Below are 17,235 nucleotides of genomic sequence, written 5' to 3'. Positions count from 1 at the left end.
CATTCAAATGTGTCCGTTCCTCTCTGGTCCTCTTGTCACGTGCCTCTGAGGCGATTGTAGAGGCCAAGGCTTGGGTCAGGCATGCCTGCGTCCTCCAAGGGATGGCTTTGTGTGTTGTCTAACACGTTCACGAGATCTCTTGCACCTATTATAGTGACCTGTTTATTTCCCCCCCTAGTACTTAAAAAAGAAAAAAAAGCTCGTGTAAATGGCTCTGTTGTTCTTGTAAGGTACCATCAAATTGGTTTCAACTCCTGGCGACCTTGGCTAGAGCAGAGGGAAATATATAAGCAGACACATGCCAAGGCAACACTCGCTCGTTTGTGTTTATACACGGAGCAGCTTCTAAGTGAATTTTTTTTCCTTCTTTTTTTACATTAGAAGTATGGATTGAAATAAAACTATAAGGTGCAGTATAAACATTGTTAAATTGGGATGTTAACATTTAAACATTGCTCGATACCTTTTAATGTGTTTTTGCTGTTTTCCCTGCCTAATTACCATTCTTTTCAATATTTATATGTTAACATGACCTTTATCTGATTGAATGACTTCCACTGGGTCTCGAATGTTCGCGACATCATATTTTTAAATTACATTCTGTTCCATGAGATAAGTGTGTCATATCACAAGAAGCAGCAGGGTGATAGAAAGGTCATAACTTCTGTCAGAAGCCCCAAGTCAGTGTTTTTACAAGTAAGAAGCAGGGACCCTAAGGAAAACACGCGGGCACCGATTTTGTTTCCGTTGTTGTGTGTAACAGGCAAAATGGTGGGGGTGATTTCATGTACAAGACTTCATTTCACAGTCACAAGAATCTAATAGGGAAGAAATTGTTATCTCCACTGACAGGAAAACTGGGACTCAGGTGAAACCCTCTCCCTTAGCTTGGTGCGATGGCTTTGCCTGCCGATCCTGCGGATCCCCTGCGCTCAAGTCACATTACTGCACACGGGGCTTTTAGACATCTGTCGAAATGCAAAGAACTTGGTTTTCAAATGTTTAAGGAGAAGACGGTGATGTGACTATGGATTCTTCGGGGACTATAGAATCGAATCCTAGGACACTTCTCATCCTGGCTTCTCATTCCCTGACTCTCCAGCCCGTCTGCTCCCCATGCCCCAAGTCCTATGGCTGCTGGCCTTACTTCACAAACTTCCACACCTCCTTCTGAAAAATAACAGTTTGCCCCTGTAAGAGTCAAAAATGATCTGTGTTTCAAACTCCAACTATGATTCGCCAGGAGAATTTTGGGACTACTGTGAACAAAGACAGCACCTTTAGAAAGTGTGTCCAGCCTCTCCTATGTCTACTTTTCACTCATGATGGACAATTTTTTTGTCAATCTTTCTGCTACATCATCTCATCAAGACTCCCAACTCCCTTCCTTTGAGTCAGTTCTGCCTCATAGTGACCCTGTAGGGCAGAGTTGGACTGTCCTTGTGAGTTTCTGAACCAAACTCTTTTTTAAAAAAAAAAATTATTGATCATTTTATTGGAGGCTTTACAAATTTATAACAATTCATCGTTCAATTGTATTAAACACACATGTACCATTAACACATATGTTGCCATTAACATTTCCAAGGAATTTTCTTTCTACTTGAGCCCTTGGTATAAGCTCCTCTTTTTCCCCTTCCCTCCCCTCCCCCCAACCCTCCTGAATCCTTGATCAATTATACATTATTATTGCTATTTTGTGTCTTACAGTGTCTGTTGCCTCTCTTCAGCCACAGTTCTGTTATTCGCGCCCCTCTGGGGGGTGCTATATGTCCAACCTTCTGATGGGTTTCCCCTGTGCCTGCTATTCACACTACGGTACCTGAGGGTTTCATCTGTCCTGAATTCTGTGTGAGAGAGCTCTTATCTGTACCAGTGTGTGTTCTCCAGCCTAGCTGGATTTGTGAGGTAGAACTGGGTCATGGTAGTGAAGGGTGGGGGGATTCTTCAGGACTAGAGGAATGCTGTGTGTTTCACCGGTGCTGTCCTGCACCTTGGTTGAATCATCCCTTCCTTGTGACCCTTTGTCAGGTGATATCTAGTTGTCTCTGAGACGAACTCTTCGATGAGTAGAAAGCTCCATCTTTCTCTCAAGAAGCAGCTGGTGGTTTGGAACTTTTGACCTTTCAGCTAGTAGCTCAACCTGTAAGGGTTAGGTTTCTTAGGTGGGAAATACCTCGGTTCTTGGTTTTGCACGAGAAAGAATTCACGCTGAAGTCTGGTTTGTGATCCAAGTGGGTTTTTTTATAAAGGATAGAAGACTGCTCAGGTTTTATAGTCACTGAACACGGGGCACCCTCATGGAAGTGCACACCTACATATGGTGACCTGGGGGGGGAGGAGGGAGAGAGGAAAGGAGGGGAGAGAAGGGGAGGGAAGGGGAGAGGAGGGGGGAGGAGGGGAGAGGAGAGGAGAGGAGGGGAGAGGAGAGAAGGGGAGAGGAGGGGAGGGGAGGGACAGGGAGGGGAAGGGAGGGAGAGCAGAGGAGATGAGTGGAGGAGAGGGGAGGAGAGGGGACAGGAGAGGAGAGGGGAGAAGGGGAGGGTAGGGGAGGAGAGGAGAGAGACCTCAGCACAGCAAAAGGCAGCCAAGCAGCTGGATAAAAAAGGACCAAGGTCTCCAGGTTCCCGACTTGAGGACTTTCTGCTGGGAGGCGTGGTTGACCCTATTGGCTGAATTAAGCCCACTGGCTTGGACTTGAATTGCCTTGCGGCCCCTAGCCTGCATTGGCTTCTATCCTTCTGTAGGGGAGCCTAGGCATGGAGAGGAACGGCCCCTATCCTGCTGCCTAACATAACCACTGCACTGCCAGAGCTCCCGTATCACCTTAAAGTCTATTATAATTGATATCTATAATCAGATCAATAATTCTTTATCATTTTAACCTCAAATTCAGCAGACATTTAGAGTGCTAATTATGTGCTACATACAATATCACTTGGCTTTTTTGTTCATTATCACATCCCGTTTTCTGAGGAGGTCAATGTCAGATAGTGAAAAGAGCATAGGTTGTAAAATCACAGACTTGCGGTCTGCTCCAGGTCTCGGTAGGACTGCTGATTGTGAGATTTGCTCAATGTCTGATTGAGCATCCATGGTGCAGTGTCCCCTTATCAAAGTCAAAGTGGTGAAAGCCTTCTCAGAATTCTTTTGTCAGAACACAGGCAACTCCTCTCTGAAGCATAGCCAGCTCAGAATAACTGTCAAGTAAAGGGTCACATTACGCATTAATAAATGAAAAAGGAAAAACGAACTGTGGCTAAAAGAGATTAAAGGTCATATAGTTTTGAAGTAGCAAAGTTTGGGATTCCATCACAAATTTGAAAATTCCCCGATGAAGGTGCTTTCTAGGTAGGCCCAAGCTGACATCAGGAGTGAATGATTCTCGACCTCCGTGGAACTCCGTGGCAGCATAACCACACAAGACTCCACATGTTTTCTTTCATTTGTCTCTTTCCCACCACCTCGTGCACAGACAGGCTCTCTCTCATTCCCCACCACCTCACTGCACAGACAGACTCTCATTCCCCACCACCTCACTGCACAGACAGGCTCTCAAGACTCCTGTCCGCTACAAATACCTGTATGCCAAACTCGGCCTAATCCTCAGGTCAACTACTTATTTATCTAATAATGGCCTAATTACTACTCCTATTGCTTAGATCACTCCTTCCTCTTGAATTATATTTACCAGCTTTTGGTTTTTTGAAACTGTTCTGGAAAAGAGCTGGACATCATCTCTCCTGTTATTACTTCTTTTCAAATAACACAATGAAAACAAACTCACTGTCATTTAGTGGATCCCAACTCAGCAACCCCCTAGGACAGAATAAAATGGCTCCTTAGGGTCCCCATGACTGTTAATATTTAAAACACACACGGTGTCATCTTTCTCACACACAGTGTCTGGTGGGTTTGAACCACCAACCTTACAGTTAGCAATTCACACCATCATCAGGGACAATTTCAAATTAGAAAAAGTATGTATAAATTCCTCATTTGCACAGTACAGCAGTCCTTCCCCCTGCCGAGTGAGCTATATAAACATTTTACTCAGAATGATCCTAACACTGATAGCCCACACAGCATTCCTCTGGTGCCCTACTGCTTCCTGCCCTCCACTAACATGACCCCAGTTTTCCTGTGCGCATCCAGCTAGACCAGTGCATATACATTGGTACAGATAAGAGCTCCAGATATGGAATCCAGGACGGATCAACCTTTCAGGAACAATAGTGGAAGTAGCAGTAAGATGAGGGTAGGGGGAAGGGAGGGGGAGGAGGGAGGAAATGGGGAACCAACTACAATGATTGACATATAACCTCCCCCACCCAGGAGGCAAACAACAGAAACGTGGGTGGAGCGAGACAATGGACAGTGTAAGATATGAAAATAATTATAATTTATAATTTATCAGGGTTCCATAAGGGTGGGAGGGGAGGGGGGGGTGGAAACAGAGGAGTTGATATCAAGGGATCAAGCAGAAAGAAAATGTTTTGAACATGATAATGGTAACATATGTACAACTGTATTTGATACAACTGATGTATGGGCTATTACAAGAGCTCCAAGAGCCTTCAATAAAATGACTTATTAATAATAAAAATCTTAAGTTTAGTTGTACAGAGAACAAAATAAGATTAAATGTTAAAATTACTGGTAAGTGGTTGTCATCCTACGTTTGCTCTTTTCAACGGTCCTATTGTACAGGCTGTTAGAATGCTTCAGCAATGCAGTCAGAGGTGTTGATTCTTATGCCCATATTCAGTCAGTGGAAGTACACACCCCTAGGTTGAATGGCTGAATGGTAGGCTCTTGTGTCCACGAAAGGCACAGTGAACAGTAGAGCGTCAAGACTTTTTCTGTCGTAAGATGTTATGAAATTATCAGTGATAGATAAATGCAATAGATAATAATGTAGTTTTCCAGATGACTGCACAACTTGATTGATGTGTTAAAGTTAAGTTGATGAATGTGAACAGATGTTAAGACCTACATTTAAATTAGAAATAAGTGACAGCAAAATCTTTCCTGTAAAGAAATACAAGGTATATTTTAGTCATGGTATTTAGAAAAAATTACCGGAGTTTGTTGCAGATCATAACCTTAAAGTGTGACTCAATTTTAAAAGCAAACAAAAATAAACTTAACCAATCTAGGATAAACCTATTTTTAGATATCAGGATTTATCCCAATGAACATGTTTCCTTGAAAAGAAAAAAAACAACACAAAGCTTTGTTTTTTCATTATGGACTAGGTAAAGCTTAATGAAGATCGGTCTTCCATCAAACTCTCCATATATTTTTTATTTCATCACATTGGTTGCAACCCCCAAAAACATCCTACTTACTATCTGCATTTCTATTTTCCATTCCTATTTCTTTCCTAAACTTTCTGAACTTTACCTGGGGGAAAAAAGCTGCCCCTTTGATCTCCAATGGTTGATCGCACCCCATTACTGTCTTCGTTTCCCATAAACTTTTTGGTTGCTTGGCTGAAAATTAAACCTTGGGGCTGAGGTAATTTCCAGACCTGAAAGATGATGAATGACTAAGGATGAAAGACTTAGACATCCTATCATTTCTGTGACAATAAGCCTATTCTTTCTTTTATGATTTTATGTTTTGTTCTACAGTTTTCTCCCACTCCCACTCTAGTGATATATCTCTCCAGAGAGAGAAATGTATGTACAACCATGTTCACCACACATCGTTCATAAGAGAAACAACATGGAAGGGCCCTTGATGCCCGTCAGTGAAAGAAAGGGTAAACAAAGTCTGATACATAAAAATGATAGAATAGTGTGCAATATTCAAGAATAATGATAAATTTGGTAAACACCTCATTAACGTGGGTGAAACTTGAGGATACTATATTGAGTGAATTTGTCAATCACTAAGAGCCAAATATCCTCTGAGACCACCATTGCAAAAAGTCAAGAAAATGTTTCACACTAAAAGACATATTATTTGATATTTAACAGGAGTAAGAAAGATGAAAGTAGACATGTGTTACCTTAAGTAAAGGGGAAGGATCATTTTTTAAAAATATTTTAACTGAGTAAAACTAATTGTATTCTCTCTCTCCCTCTCTCTCTCTCATCTAGATTCTACAAGGTAAATTCTGTTAGAATATGACCTGAGTTATTTGGCTCTGTTTCTTTAGCATCCAATACTATACATGATGCCTTGAAAGTTCTTAGTAAAGATTGTCTACACTCAAGTGCATTTAAATGTGAAAGTTAGCATGCTTGTCCCCTTGGTTGAGCCATGATCCTCCCTGGTTTGGCAGTTTTATAATGAGGTCATTTGGCAGTGTGTAAACATGCAATTATCCTCTAAGGCAATGGTTCTAAACCTTCCTAAGGCTGCAAACTTTTAATACAATTTCTCCTGTTGTGGTGACCCTCCAACCATAAAATTATTTTCGTTGCTACTTCATCACTGTGATTTTGCTACTGCTATGAATCAGGTGACCCCTGTGAAAGGGTCATTCGATCCCCAAAGGGATCCCTATCCACAGGCTGAGAACTGCTGCTCTAAGGGATGATCTGATGTGATCAGGCAATCAGCTGTAAAGGGAGTTTCCTTGGGTGTGAGACCTAAATCTAATATGCAAAGGGGGTCAAAAAGTTCATAGTAAAAACATACTCATTTATAATTCCAATTTCGCATGACTTTTTGAAGTCTGCTAGTGTATACGGATGTTCTAGCAAAGCTTATTCACTTGATCTGGATCCTGCATGTGGCTTGGCATCATCTGAGCTCTGGTTCTTGGCATTTGTTGGCTTTTGCTCTCTGTGAGCCAGCAGCTGGCTGTCTCATCTTCTCACACTGTATTTCTCAGTCCTTTTGGCAATAATTAGTCAGGAGAAGCCTTCAGCATGGTGTCTGGACCATGGACTTGGTCTCACTAGCTAATAAATGATACATTTTCGTGAGAAAAATATATTTCTATCAAATTGACTTATGTCTCTAGAGAAAATATTTCATTCGAAATGCATTTTGCTGATAAATACTAATCAAGCTTTAGGTATAAAAGGATGCAGACTAATTTGGGAAACGTGAAGAAAGCAAAACTAAGAATTAAGAACAGAGTGAGGGTGGACGTGACCTGTCTGAGGGCAGGGACAGACCAAGAGATAGACGGTATGGCCAAGAAGACTGATGTCTGTCTCCTGAGACGATTTAATTTTACTCTGAGAATGAAAACAAACAGGTAAAAATTAAATTCTAAAACAAACAGGTAAAAATTAAATTCTAGTGCCAGCCCATCAGTGGGCGTCCTGGTACTGTACTGGCCAAGCTCTAGGCTGCTAACCAAAATGTCAGTGGTTTGAACCCCATAGACAGAAAGATGTGTCAGCTTGTTTCTGTGAACATTACCGCTTTGGAAACCCCGGGTGACAAGTCTTCTCTGTCCTGCAGGGTCACTTTGAGTAGAGATGGACTCTACAATGAGAGGTTCGTTTGGGTTTTAGTTCGTCTGTCATTACCAGCATGCGGGAAGATTCAATGCATGCTTATTAGAAAGCTCAGGCATCTTACACATCATAGGGGATCAGCACCCCTTTGCCCCTTCCCCTCCTCCTTCCCCCAGGTTCCTCCCCAGTCCCACGCATCCGTTCCCTGTCACAGAAAGAACTATTGGATTCCCATTAACTGTTCCAAAACATTTCATCCAAGTTTTTCTCAACTTAATAGAACACTCTCAGAAGATGAACACTAGGCTCTGTCAACAAAGACAGTTCTTAGTAATTTTGTCAGCAAAATTGTAACAATAAAGGCCCAAACAACACTTCATCTCCTTGTCAGTTGTCTTGAAAGGGCAGATTACTTTTTCCTCGATCTCGGCACATTCAATTAAGATAGACTTGCAAGCCGGGCAGGTGTAAAGTGCAAGCGAGCACTTGTTCGCATTAGCAATTATCAATGGCAAACTACGTGGATGCAAAGGCTTGGCACCATCGTTGCCCTGGCAACCATTAGTCTGCAGCGTCTCAGCCGACGCTAACATGACAGCTTGACATCTTTGACCATAAAAAAGATGGCTTCTCTTTCTCCATCTCCCCAGGTTACTTTTCATGTTTGTCATTGTAAGCCCCAAAGAAACGGCTTTTTATCTTCTGGTTGGCATTTGGCAAACTACCCGAGACGCAAATAAATATTTTCACTTCTTTGATGAATTACTATTGAGCATCTATTATGTAGTAGGCACTGTGTTAGATAAGCAGCTTCTAATAAAGAATTGCGAAATTCACATTGATGTCCTTGCCTCTCTTCCTCTTGTTTTCGTCCTCTGTCCATTTGTTCATCTACACGTTATTCAGAGACTCTGTGTCAGGCACCATGTTTTAACACAGATGATTTACAAACAAGCCGGGACTAGTCCTGGGCCTCAGGTAGTTCTTAGTTATGTTCCTAATCTATAAAATCAAATCCAAGAAGTAATAATAAATTTGGAGGGGAAAAAAACGAGAGACGAGAAAGAGACGTATGGCTAAGCACAAATTGGTGAGGGACTGATATTTGTTTAATCCCAACACTAAGTCAGACACTATATATTTACTTATTATGTGACCTGAACAAAACATTGGATGACAGTTGGCTCCTCTTCATTGTTCTGTTTCTTCGTACTTGGCTTTGAAGATGAGCAGATGAGGACTTTTCGGCCTCAGCACTCAATGACAATCACAATAGCTAGGCGACAGCAAGTGTCTGACTTCAGAGCCTGCGCCGCTGGTGCTGTGCACGAGGGGGAAGGAAAATGCAGATGCATGAAGCGCCGGGAGCCTGGCGGTTAAGCATGAAACAATAATAATAGGTGACACTGAGGGCTTGGGTTCTAGAATGCTGAGCCTTTCATTTAGCAGCGATTCTGACATCCAAAGTACACCAATTGCCTCTTGACACTGTTTTTAATTCATTAACAATCCTCCTAGAAAGGCCTTTTGAAGAAACCTGAAGAGAAAATATTTTGTTTTAAGATTCAATCCCTGAGAAGGACAATGATTTTAAAACAGGAATGCACACCACAATTAGAAATGTGGCCACCTGATGGTCTTCCCCCTACCCTGCTGCTCCCACTATTGTTCCTGAAAGGTTGATCCGTCCTGGATTCCATATCTGGAGCTCTTATCTGTACCAATGTATATGCTCTGGTCTAGCTGGATGCGCACAGGAAAACTGGGGGCATGCTAGTGGAGGGCAGGAAGCAGTAGGGCACCAGAGGAATGATGTGTGGTCTCTCAGTGCTATGCTGCATCCTGGCTGGCTCGTCCCTTCCTTGTTACCCTTCTGTGAGGGAACAGCCAACTGTCTACAGGTGGGCTTTGGGTCTCCACTCCTGCCCCCATCATTTGCATCAATATTTTTGTTTTTGGTTTTCTGATGTCTGATACCTGATCCTGTCAACACCTCATGATCACACAGGCTAGTGTGAAGATTTTTATCAATTGTGTGAGACAACTGACATGCCTTGTCCTCGCTGGAAAGAAATGGAATCAAAATGAAATGCCTCCCTCTGTGTGTGATGTCCACGGGAATCCTCACCATGAAGAAGGAGACCCGCATAAGTAGCGCAGTGTTGGGACTGCAGACACAGTTTTTATAGAAGATACATCTTGTTGAATCCTAGCTCTTATAATTTTTTGATTTGTAACTGTGGACAAGTCATAGCAGTTTCCTTTGCCTCATTTTCTCAGGCATACAATGAGCACTGTAAATATTTTTTGGTAGAAATTAAGTCTCGTAGCATAATTGGTGAAGGATAAATGAAATGATGCCTGATATGCACTCAAGGAAATGCCTTGTTAGAAGGGCCAATGTTAAACGCTTGGTAGTTGTCATGTTTCATCCGAGTAGCGCCTTCTCCATGATAACAAGCACATTTAAGAATTGCTCCCATGTTAGGTGTCCTCTTCTCTGGTCATTCTGCTCTAATCAGGACCAAATTTACCTATCTCACAGACAATACCCATTCTTTTATGTAACTTAGTCTTTTTCTTTGTCTGATGAAAACATTGACCACAATAGGTTGCTTTTCTATGGTTTTTATTTGAAAAAACAATTTAAGTTCATCAGATATATTGCCTCATTTAATCTTCATATTATCCTTATAAGGTAAATAGTATGCAATTTAAGTATATTTGAATTCAGAAAATTTTTATTGAGCTTATCAGGTATTGTTGGGTAGCACTTCCAGACAAAAAAACAAAGCACTAAGAGCTTATGTAACTTAATAACTAATCAAATAATTTTCTATGCTTGGAATAATAAAGTTTTAAAAGCAGCTGTGGTAGATATATAATCATTTGTCAATTTGAGGATTAAGAGTGTAGGGGTGGAGTCTAACTTGTCAATCAGATCATAGCCAATGAGGCCTCTATGTGGGCATGGCCTTCTTCTGAGAATTCTGGGAAATCTGGTACTCCCTCCTTGGAGGTGGGAGACACTTCTCTCTCTGCTCACACCCTGGGAGACATAGTAGTTGACAAGACACATGGGCCTACCCTGATACAAAGACCCCTGCCAGCGCTGAGAGGTTTCCAATGCCACTAGATCCAAGGACTTTCCACCCACTGACCTGTGACCTTCTATATTTGGCGTCATTGCATGTGTTTTGTGAGTCTGAAGAGGACTTTATAGATTGGTATCAGGCATATTGTCTAATATCAGACTTATGGACTTGAATTGGACTCTCAATGTTCAATTGCTCTTGTATGTAAATCCCTTTCTTATACACATATGTGTGTCCATGGGTCTGTTTATCTCATCTACCCAGACTCACACAGCAGCATTGCATTCACCATCAAGAAGAGCATTTCACTTAGACAGAAATTGATCGAATTACCATTAAAATTCAGGTAGGCTGAATCCACCTCTTCATGACTTATCTGTTTGTCTTATGATGGTGGCTTTGAAATTGATATAATGATGCATGATATGCTACTGGTGTTTAAATATTAACACAGTTATCCCTGCTTGACCAATTTTAGTAGAGATTCTATACTGAGGAACTAGGAAGAAGGGCTGGGAGACTTCCTAATACATATGTGAGCCAGCACAACATTCATGAATAGCCCTGAACCTGTTCTAATATCATGCTAACAGAGGAGCCCCTCAGACTGAAAAACTCAGGGAGCACAATGAGGGGCGGGGGGCGGGGAGGTGCCTCCTCAAAGAAGCGCCTTCTACAGTGATGCAAATAGAGTGAAATTATTATCAGGAACTGTAATTGCTAATGTGGCACTACTCAACAGTGTAAAAGAAAAAATCCACTAACAATCAGCATGTGGATGTATGAAGCATGAATTAGGGAAATTGAAGTAATCCAAAATGAAACCAAGGCATAATGATCAATCTCTAGACTTCAGCAAGCTGAAATGGACTGAATTTGCCACTTTGAATTGAACCATCAAATGGGTTATTATGCTGGGAATACTGAATTAAAAAATGATGACTTTACAGTTAGCGTTAAAAGAACATTTCAAGATCTTTTCTGAAGTACAACACTGTTGTTGTTGTTAGGGGTCATGGTGTCAATGTTTAGCAGAAAAACAACACTGCCCGATCCTGTGGCATCTTCACAGTCTTTGCTAGGTCTGAGCCCACTGTTGCAGCCACTGCTCTCAATCCATCTTCATGAAGGTCTTCCTCTTTTTCTCTGACTCTACTTACCGAGCATGAGGTTCTTCTCTGGGGAGTGGTCTTCCTTGTGATCGTGCCCAAATACTAGACACAAAATCTCACTTTCTCACTTGTAAAGAGCATAAGACTGACTTGTTCATTCTTCTGACAGTCCAGGGTTCTTTCAGTATTCTTTACGACCAGTATACTTCAAAGGCATCAATTCTTCTCATTCATTGTCCAGCTTTCACATGCCTATGAAGTAATTGACAATACCTTTGCATGAGTCATACACACATTAGTCTTGCAGGTAACACCTTTGCTTTTTAACACTTTAAATAGATCTTCTGCAGTGGCACAGTGGTGTTGGTGATAGAATAATCTCCATATATCTATAATTAAGACAAGTTCATAGGACTATTCTTAAAATTTATGCACCAACCACTAGCACCAAAGATGAAGAAATAAAAGATGTTAACAACTTCTGCAATAAAGATTAAACATGCAATCATTATATATTGATAATTACTGGTGAATGGAATGCAAATGTTGGACATTCAGAAGAAAGATAAGTATTTGGTATTTGGAAGTTGTGACCTTGGTGATAGAAATTGTGGTGGAGATCACATGAAAAACTTTTGCAAGAGTAAAATCCTATGAAAATACCCCTTTTCAGCAAATGAAAGGTGTGCATGTGCCTCACCAGATGAAGTACAGCTGAATCAAATCAACTATAGCCGTGGAATTAGACAATGACGACTAGCAGTTAGCATGAGATCCAATACTAACTGTGGAACACATCATCATTTGCACATATGAAGCTTAAAATTGAAGGTGTAGGAAATTAAAACACATTCATGAGTGTTCCAGTACTCCCATCTTAATTAAGAGACCATGCGACATATCATTCAAAAATTTTCAGTATGGTACACAAAGGACAGGTGAGTTGGGCATGGCATCAAGGACATATATATGTATGTATAGAGTGTATATATATAGCTATTAAAAATAAAAGAAAGAAATACTAAAATAGATGTCACCAAAGACTCTAGAGCTTGCATTTAACCATAGCGTACCTAAAAATAGTGTAGGAAATGATCAATTAAAAGACCCAAACCAAGAGTTCTTTTTATATATATATTATTTTTTAGGGCCTCATACAACTCTTATCACAATCCATACATACATCAATTGTGCAAAGCACATTTGGACATTCATTGCTCTCATCATTCTCAAAACATTTGCTCTCCACCTAAATCCCTGGCATCAGCTCCTCATTTTTTTCAGCTCCCTCCCCACTCTCCAACTCCCTCATGAACCCTTGGTAATTTATAAATTATTATTTTGTCATAGTCATATCATGCTCTGTTCTACGTCTCACTTCACCCACTTTTCTGTTGTCCCTCCCCCAGGGAGGAGGACACATGTAGATCCTTGTAATTGTTTCGCCTTTCAAACCCACCCTCCCTGCACCCTCCCAGGATTGTCCTCATACCACTGGTCCTGCAGGGATCATCTTCGCTGAATTCCCTGTGTTTCCAGTTCCTATCTTCACCAGTGTATATCCTCTGGTCTAGCCATATGTGTAAGGTAGAATTGGGAGGATGATAGTGGGGGGCGGGGGGAGTGGCGGCAGAAGCATTTAGGAACTAGAAGAGAGTTATATGTTTCATCATTGCTACATTTCACCCTGACTGGCTCATCTCCTCCCTGAGACTCTTCTGTAAGGGGATGTCTAGTGCCCTACAAATGGGCTTTGGGTCTCCACTCGCACTCCCCTCCGTCATTTTCAATAATATGATTTTTTGTTCTGATGATGCGTGATATCTGATCCCTTCTACACCTCATGATCCCACAGGCTGGTGTGCTTTTTCCATGTGGGCTCTGTTGCTTCTGAGCTAGATGGCTGCTTGTTTACCTTCAGGCCTTTAAGACCCCAGATGCTACATCTTTTGATAGCCAGGCACCATCAGCTTTCTTCACCACATTTGCTTATTCCCCTGCTTTGTCTTCAGCGATTGTATCGGGAAGATGAGCATAATAGAATGCCAATTTAATAGAAAAAAGTATTCTTGCATTGAGGGAGTACTTGAGTGGAGGCCCAATGTCCTTCTGCTACCTTAATACTAAACCTATAAATATATGCACATAGATCTATTTTCCCATCCTCATATATAAATATATTTACATATGTGCATGCCTTTATTTAGACCTCTATAAAAGACCTTTGGCTCCTAGCTCTTTCCTCTATTTCCTTTGACTTTCCTTTTGTCAAACTATTATGCTCAGTCTTCATTTGGGTTTCAGTAATTCCTCTTGGTTACATTAACCTTCATCATGCCCTGTTAGGCCTCTTACACCCTCCTCACCACCGATTTGGATCACTTGTTCCCTTGTCCTTGGGTTCGTTAACACCACTACCTTTCCTCCCACCTCCCTCTCTCCCATGACCACTCCCCCCGCCCCCCAACTGTCAGTCCCTTTGTTTTCTCCTCCAGATTGTTCATCCCGCCAATCTTATTTATACAGACTTGAGGAAATAATAATATGCACAAAAACAAGACAGAGCAAAACCAAGCAATTCTATACAACAAAACAACAACAATAGCAAACCATTGACAAAAAAAAAAAAAGACACAAGAAAGAAAAGCTTGTAGTTAGTTCAAGGACTGTTTGTTGGCATTTAGGAGTGTTTTCCAGTCCAGTCTGTTGGGGCACCATGCCCTGGCCTCAAAGTCCACCTTTGGCATTCTCTGGGGACTTTGCTGCTACATTCCCTTGCACCGCTTTAGTGTTTAGCCTCAGTGTGGCGGGATCAGATCGGGTGAAATTCCCACAGTGTCTATGGTGTTGTTCCCTGTAGGGGTATGGGTCACTGAGGGACGTCGTGTCTCATAGTGGGGCCGGCCATGTGGTCCTCTCTGTGGACTGGCTGCTGTAATCAGGAACATCGTCCTCAAGGCCTGGTTGGCCAAGATGTGCTCTACTCTTTCTTCCTTCCCCTTCATCTGCTCCCGTGTGCTCTTATCAGATATGTTCCTCTCCGGGAGCTGCAGATTCAGTGCCATCCTTTGAAATAAATACATCTTGGAGGAGAGCCAGGTGTCCATGTAGTAGTCGGGATTAGGGTCGGTCCCTCAGAACTTTCCACTGGTTTCCTACACCACGCCGTCATGTTGCATTCACATCTTGGAGCACTGGGTTGAAGTCTGGTTCCTCTTTCCCTGTGGAGATATAAACAATACCCTCCTCTTGGGTGGGTTAGTGCCCTGTGCCCCCGCTACCCATTTCTTTTTTATTATTATTATTTTTCCTTTCACCACCTCCTTTTTATTTGGCTACCATATGTATCTCTCTGTATTTGGACTGGTCCCTGACATACTACCTGGTCCTCACCACAGGAATGTTTGTATACAGTAGCCTTTTCCCTATGCCCATTTTGCATTTTTTTAAAGCTTACCTCAGTGGACTCATGTCATACTTGTCCTTGTGCTTGGCTTACTTCCCTTAGCATGATTTCCTCCAGTTCTTCCCTTGCAGCGATGTGCTTCATACATTTATCACTGCTTTTTTAGCGATGCGTAGTACTCCATTGTATGTATGTACCACAGCTCTTTAATCCACTCATCAGTTGATGGAAGTTTGGGTTGTTTCTAACTCCATGCAATCACGAACTGTGCTGTAATGAACATTGGAGCACAGATGTCTGGCCTTGGTTTGTTTCTTGCCTCTTCTGGGTGTATGCCCAGTAGTGGGATTGCTGGGTCGTATGGTAACTATATTTCCATCTGTTTTACATATCTCCAGATCGATTTCCATAGTGGTTGTACATACCTACAGGCCCACCAGCAGTGGATGAGAGTTCCTGTCTCCCCACAGCCCCTCCAACACTTGTTGCTTTCTGGTTTTTTGAATTGGGTCATCTTTGAGGTGGTAGGTGGTACCTCATTATTGTTTTATTGTGTATTTCTCTTATGGGTAAAGATCAGGAACATTTTCTCTTATGTTTGTTGGCCATTCGGATTTCTGCCCCTGGGAAACTTCTATTCAGGTACTTTGCCCACCTCCTCAGTGGACAATTAGTTTTTTTTTTCTTTTTGGAACCTTGCAGAGTATTGTAGATTTTAGTAATAAAGCCTTTGTCTGATGTGTCATTGCTAAAGATGTTTTCGCAGTCCACGGACTGTCTTATTACTCTCTTGGTGAATTCTTTCAATGTACATAGGTGTTTTATCTTCAGTATATCCCATTTGTCAATTTGTGCCTCCTCTGTGTTTGTGTCCTTCCCTATTTCTGATAGCCTGTATATTCCCTGTGCTGGAGTTCTCAAGTTGGTCCCTCATTGATGGCCTTAATAGTTTGGCATTTAACTTCAAGGTCTGTGATCCACCTTGAGTTTATTCTTGTGCATGGAGTGAAATAAAGGTCTTGCTTAATTTTTCTGCAGGTAAATATCCATTTTCTCCAGCACCACTTGTTAACGAGGGCATCTGCTTCCCATTGGATATTTTTTGGCTCTTATTAAAGATCAGTTGTCTGTAGGCTTATGATTTTATTTCTGGATTTTCAGTTCTTTTCCATTGGTCTAAATATCTGTCATTGTACCAATACCATGTGCTTTTGACAACTGTGGCTGTATAGTATGTGCTAAAGTCAGGTGAAAAAAAACCCTCCCTCTGTGTCCTTCTTCTTGAGGAGTTCTCTGCTAATTCTGGGCTTCTTCCCTCTCCATATGAAGTTGGTCATCAGTTTCTCCATTTCTTTGAAGAAAGATTAGGGTAATTGTATCGCCAACCCAATATTCCAAACACTGTCTGGAAAAGACAAAGTAAAGAATCATAATGACCCTGTTTAGAAATAAATGATGGAAGAATGCATTCAGCATTTTTCAAAGTGCATGAACTAGAGAATAATTTCAAGCCTCAAAACACAATGTAGAAAGAATCTATGGGTAAAATATCTAACAACTCAGTAAACATCAAAGGAAGATGGACGGAATGCACAGAATCACTGTAACAACAACATCAATATCCAAACATGTCAGGGGCTTGTATATGATGAAGAACCACTGGTACTGAAGAAAGGAGTCTAAGCATCCCTGAAAGTATTATCTAAAAACAAGGACGAGGAATTGACTAAACACCAATTGATACGTTTCATCAAGAGGAGGAAACTGTGGAAATGTTCAAATGTATAGATCAAGAATTATGGAAAGTACATATTTAGCCCACTGACTGAAAAGTTCCATGTTTTTCCCATCCCAAACGGTGATCCAATATAATATAGAAATTGTCAAACAATATTATTAATATAAAGACAGGTATAATTTGCTGAAGAGTATTCTAAGGTATAAGTTGGCAGGAAGCTAGCAGAATTCAAACTCAATTCGAAGAAAGACGTGGAATTAAGTATTTCGTTAAGGACATAAAATGGATCTTGGTTGAAAGCAGACTACCAGAAAGATACTGACATATGTTTTTGTTGAGTATGTAACAAATATGGTTAATATGTGACAACTTGGAGTCCAGAGGACTTCATTGCATTGTGCTCGTGTGGAACCTTCATATAAACCAACAGATAGTCTCTTTAACCGGACATAGAGATACT

Source organism: Tenrec ecaudatus, chromosome 4 (assembly GCF_050624435.1).
Source record: "Tenrec ecaudatus isolate mTenEca1 chromosome 4, mTenEca1.hap1, whole genome shotgun sequence".
Taxonomy (NCBI): domain Eukaryota; kingdom Metazoa; phylum Chordata; class Mammalia; order Afrosoricida; family Tenrecidae; genus Tenrec; species Tenrec ecaudatus.
The sequence above is the reverse complement of the archived record's forward strand: the minus strand, read 5'-3'. Positions refer to the sequence as shown.